The sequence below is a fragment of the Glycine max genome, chromosome 13 (assembly GCF_000004515.6).
Source record: "Glycine max cultivar Williams 82 chromosome 13, Glycine_max_v4.0, whole genome shotgun sequence".
Classification (NCBI taxonomy): Eukaryota; Viridiplantae; Streptophyta; class Magnoliopsida; order Fabales; family Fabaceae; genus Glycine; species Glycine max.
The window spans coordinates 16,660,371-16,666,494 of NC_038249.2; the positions used below are offsets into that span (position 1 = coordinate 16,660,371).

Below are 6,124 nucleotides of genomic sequence, written 5' to 3' on the forward strand. Positions count from 1 at the left end.
CACCATATCCATTATCACATAACTGACTTATGTTCAATAGATTGTGTTTGAGTCCTTCAACAAATAAAACAATATCAATAGATGGATAGGGATGAATACCTAGCTTACCCACTCTTGTTATTTTTCCTATTTTATTCCCTCCGAAAGTGATGGTTCCATCATGATAGGGAGTCAGACATTGGAACATATATATTTCTCTCGTCATGTGTTATGAGCAGCCACTGTCCAAGTACCATGATAAACATTTACTTCCTATTATCAAAGACATCTACAACAAGAAATATTTTTTTCTTAAGTGCCCAAATCATTTTGGGTCCTTTTATGTTAGCTTCAGATGCATTGGATACACTTATTCTAGGTCGATCCCTACACTTGGACATCATGTGTCCAACTTTACCACAAAAATAACAGACAACAATGTCTTCATTATGAACATATGCCTTTCCTTTATATCCATTACCATATCTATCTGAGGGACATGCGATCTCAACTGTTGGTATCAGTCACGTGAAAATAGTAGATCACCTATTATATATAGAGCAGGGGGGTTAACTGCAACTCAACACCTTTGTCGGTTACTCACCCTATCTCGTCATCCTCAAACCATTTATTTTTCTCACAAAGTCTCATTCATCATGGCCAATAATCCATGAGAGCTTCTCGACATTGATGACTCAGGCCTCCCATCCTTTGTTCACCCTTCTAATTAGTCATCCTCCAGTTCAACAAGACTTATTCCTGGTTTGACTAGGGTCGTGCAAGCTGCCATGATGAATTGACAATCTAGGGAGTCACTCCCAACTCAAGAATTCATAATGCGTGCCCACCAAGTAACCCAACATGAATTTATTAGAAATCCATGGTTATATGCTTTGGATTTCGTTCATCACAAGGTCGACTACTGTAAAACATTATTGTATTTGATACACTTAAACATTCAATTGACTGTTGAATTCATATAATTGTATAATTGTCCATTGATTATACTTTTGATCGTGTACATTTAACGGTCGTCATTGTCAAAAGTTGTACCCCAACAATTTTGGTAACATCAGAGTTATGCTCAAGGTAGTCAACTTTAATTTTCTCTCTAACGATTACATTGCTATTTTGGAATATTCATTCATGAGAGTTTTAATTTAAGGATCCTATAAGGACTATTGATGCCACCATGAAATGGACAATCATAGAAGGTCAAGATTGTAGCATATATATGACGAACATTCATGTTGGTTCTATCTTAGTTATACGAAATGTAAGTTTCGTACCCTTATTGTTAATTTCTTATTTTATGTGTCATATAGAATTTCTTTTTTATTGAACTAAATGGTATACTCTACAAACGGTTGTGTTTTGTTCCTTTTCTCCTTATTCTAAATGTTATTTGAATATTACAATGCATAATGTTGTCAAGGTAATGTTTTTGCATTTTAGATAACCAATAATTTTGGTATGCACAAATTTGCATTCGATACCCATATGTTGTTCATATTTGACATCAGTGTTTCCGAAGGAGAATTGACCTCTTGTGAAGCACTATATGTTTCATGCATGCAACATGTCATTAATGACTTTATCATTTATGTTTCTTTTTTATATGTAATGTTGTTTTATTTTGTGTGTGCAAAGTTGTTTCATTTTATGGATTATCATTTTATGTATTAAGGATTTGGAAAAATAAACATTGAGCGAGATGTCACATCATTAAAATTATCTACTTTCATTTAAGGATTAATTATTTTATTGTAGATTAATTCATATTTAAGTACTCATAGTTTTACACCAATGCAAACTATCAAAATGGAACATGTTTTATTTAATTAATTTATTTTGGTAAAATAATTATATCACTTAAATATATGCATTTTTCGTAAATATTTAACTAAATTAAATTTATATTGAATATTTAAATATATGTATTTTTCTTAAATGCTATTCTACATAAATTCTATTTTTTATAATTTAATATATATATAAATTAGGAAACTAAAAAATGAAAGCAAATAAAACAAAAAAAGCAATTAATTTTTAAATAAAAACAAACAAAATAAAAAAAACAATTTTAAATAAACAAAACAAAAAACTCAAATAAATAAATAAATAAAGCAAAAAAGGTTAATTTTTAAATAAAAACAAAAAAAATAAAAATAATTTTAAATAAAAAAACAACAAAACTCAAATAAATAATAAAAAAATTTCTCACACACATTTAAAAGAAAACTCTTTTGATACCGATGTAGTAAGATGATTTAGAAAATATAACACATTGAAGGAGAACCTATTTCTTACCTTCAATATTAATTTATATGATGTGTGTAAATAATTTTTTGGATTGTATTATTTGGATAAATTTTTTATTTTATTTGTATATTTTGGATGAAAATTTCGTGACTATTAATTAAACCTTTTTTTATTTCTCTTTAAAATTGTAAAATTAGCAGTACTCAAATTAAAATAATTCATATAGATGTGAGATATATAAAGATATAACTTATGAGACCTATTTAATAATCTCCAAACAATTAAGCATAGAAGGCAAGAATTGTTGTAAAGATATAACTTTTTTATTTAATTATTTTTTTCTAATTGTTTTTCTATTTTCCTTTTAATTTGTAAAAATTGTTATTCCAAATTAAGAATATTGTTAATAACTACGCATGTGACATTAGTTAACCAACTAAAAAAAATATTTATTGTAAAGATCATTAAAAAAATATAAAAATATTATGAATAATATAATTTTATACATTTAAATAAAAATATTTTCTTTTAACTTTTAAACTAATGACGTAAGAATACTAGTTAATATTTGCCCAGAATTAGTACTATTTGTGTAGTTTTACTAATGCCGCAATAAGCATGTACTTCGAATCCATGGTTAAATTAATATCAGCATCTTGGGATTGAAAAGTATTTGGGATGACTCCTAGAATTTATTCCATCATTTTGTATAAGAGAGAAAATAATTTGGCAAGCCGGATCAAAGCTTTTCTTGTAACGGTTTTTCTATAATGTGTGTAACTTGCACACAGTAAGAGTAATTAATTACTTAATTTTATCTAATTTAAATTAAAACTTATTTGTTATGTTTTGGTCGATTTAATTATTAACTTTTTTAATTAAATTAATTTATTCACTTTCAATTAAAATAATAAATTTCTCTCATTTAAAACTACATTACTTTCTTAACTACAAAGCTTTATTTTGTTCGGTGGAATCAAAATGTTTTTTTTTATAATGAAATTATACTGTGGAATCATTATGCTTATGCTACAAAATAAAAATGATTATGTTAACTAAAGGTGATGCTATTTTTTTTATGGAAATGTTATAGTAAATAAAAATTCGTGAATATAATTATGGAATTAAATATTATTTTATTTTTTCTCAGAAATAGGAAGAGTTTCGGTGATGTCAAAAAATTCATGAATGTAATTATGAAATTTATGGGGTTGGGTGTTTGGCGATGTTATTTTTTTTGGAGGGTAAATATCATAAGAAAATGAAAATTTATGGATATAAATTATTTTGATTTTATTTCAGAAAAAAATAATTTTTAAGAGGGAAAAGTATTATAGGAAATTAATCAATTTAATAAATGAGAGAGAAAAAACTATTATTTTGATTGAGAGTGAATCAATTAATTTAAATAAGGAAAAGATAATAATCAAACTGACTCAAACATTATAAATAAATTTTAATTTAAATTAAATAAAAGTGAGTAATTAATTGTTTTTATTGTGTGGATGGTTGCATACATGAGAAAAATCGTTATTGTAATTATTATTAATGTGATCAATAAGTTAAAACAAAAGCCTAAATAGAAGAGTTGGCACTACAAAAAATAGTTGATTACTAGCGGCTCATTTCTGATAGTTTCAGTAAACCGCCAAAAAGTTATAAGATTGACAGCTTTTTGAACCTTCAGAATTTACTAGTCGATCCGCTTATTAATTGACATGGCCAGCTTAAAAATTCGGTGTCACCATATTATATTATTTTTGTTGACATGGTGTACTTAACAATATAATAAAAAAATAGAAAAATAGAGATAAAACTTTAAAAGATAAAAGAAATAAAACTTTGCGCAAGATTTAGAAGGCGAAAAGTTAGGGTGTGTGTTCGTGAAAAGGAAATGGCGCGATTCAGCGAGAGATTGAAATTGATAAGTTGATTGAGGGTGAGATTCAATGAGAAGTTTAAACTGATGAGTTGACTGAGGGTGAGATTCAAACTTCATTCGTGATTCCGAAGGAAGATCGAGACAAGAATCGCAACTCCGTCGAAGTTTCGCTTGTCACCGTTAAGAACCGTCGAAGTTTCGTGAAAAAGAGAGCTCTCGATTCAGAGAAGTCAAAGATTGAAACTCCTTCATCAGCGATTTTGAGAGAAGATCGAGTAAAGAATTGCAATTCCGAGAGATGGAAACTCCGTCGAAGTGTCGCTTGTTGCAATTTAGAACCGTTGAAGTTTCACGTCGTTTCTAAGGTAACACCTTAATTGTGACTCTGATTATTTGTTAAATGGAATTGAAGATCTCTGATGTAAGATCCCGATGGCATTTTTTCTATCTTTGATGAAAGCTTTCCTAAACGAACCTCGGTTATCTCATTGTTAACAGTGATGTATTGTTTCTAAGGAGTAGATGTTGTAGATTTGGGCGTTTATCCTTTAGAGGACTCACTATTTCTTTTTCTCTCTCTCTCTTTTTTTTTTTTTTTTAAGGTTTTGAGTGAGGAAGTACAGTTAGGAAATTATTTGGCATTTTCTTAACTTATACAAAGTTTTGATTGAATTCCTATTTTGCTTACGTATCAGTTCTTGTATTCGTGTGTCTCCTTAGATTTTACAGCATTGTTGTTGCAGGAACTGCTGCAGTCTTCTTTGCAGCTTACAAGTCCACCTCTTTTTCAAGCATTGTTGTCCTGTGTAGAATAGTCTTCAAGTGGTATACGCAATTGTTTGATTATAAGTAGTGATTTCTGTTTACCTAATTTAACTCCGGAATAATAATAATAAATTTTAATATGTAGAAGGAGAACACCAGTTCTGAGTGCTGAATGTTTTGTAATTATCCTGGTATCTAGTTAAGGAGGCTTGGCAATATCCACTAGAATACACGGTTAGGAAGGCTGAGTAGCTTATCAAAAAGCCAAGTTGTGGATTTTGTTGCAGGACTGTTTAATATCTTTTGCCCACATCCTGTACTTCAAAACTCAGACCAATACTAAATGTGGCATCACATATCAACTCTAAATGAGTAGCTTATTTGAGTTTTCACTTGTAATATTTCCTTATAGCTTTGCAACTTCTTTCGGTGTTAGTGATGATTCTAACTTGTGCAGTGTCTTTCCCACAATATGTGGCATCACATATCAATACCCCAATCTTCATTGTATATGCTGCCTATGACAGCAGGTTAGATTATTCTGTAGCTCAAGAAGTTTCAGTTTGCATTCAGGTGTTCCTTTATAGAAACTTGTTAAGCCATGTTCATATTCTTCCATCAATTGGTAAAGTATTTGACCATAGTACGCATTCTTGTGTGTTTCTAGATTCAAAACTTGAAGATAATATAGACCTTGTATGAATCCAGAATTCTAAGTGCAAAATTTTACACTAGCTTGATTAACTATATTTTCATATTGTGGTAGTTATTGTTTTTCCTGGATCCCGTGTTTTCACTATTTAAAGAATCCCTTGTTTTTCATTCAATGAAATCTAAGGTTGACTAAGATGAATCTATCTAGTTATGCATTTTGATATTTGTTGGAGTTGGAGGACATCATAATAAAGTCAAAAGTGTATGTTCATCTAATGTATCTTTCCCTTTTCTTAATTACTTTTCATAGTATTAATATAAGATTTATTTTGCCGTTTATGTAATTTCTCTGCCACTATCTAATATTCAAATTCAATCCCCTGGAAATTTTAAAAAAATATATTGTCAGTGCATTTTTTGGTGGCTATCTGCCATGCCAGTTCAAAATTGGTTCAAATGCATTTTTTTTTGGCGATTTTCAACTGTCAGTAATTGTCCATACATGTTCTGACGATTTTTAAAGTGTCAGTACCGGCAACTATTTTAAATCGGTCAAAAGCTGTTTGTGACATGCGTAGTTCT

The 6,124-nt window shown here is 29.3% G+C and overlaps 1 long non-coding RNA gene across 1 annotated transcript; it reads left to right on the plus strand.

The window, feature by feature from the left end:
* The first annotated feature begins 4,023 nt into the window (after positions 1–4,023).
* On the plus strand, positions 4,024–5,472 carry LOC102667906 (uncharacterized). The gene is made up of 2 exons (XR_417386.4): positions 4,024–4,488; positions 4,867–5,472. It is a non-coding gene; the product is annotated as an uncharacterized lncRNA (long non-coding RNA).
* The last annotated feature ends 652 nt before the right edge of the window (positions 5,473–6,124 follow it).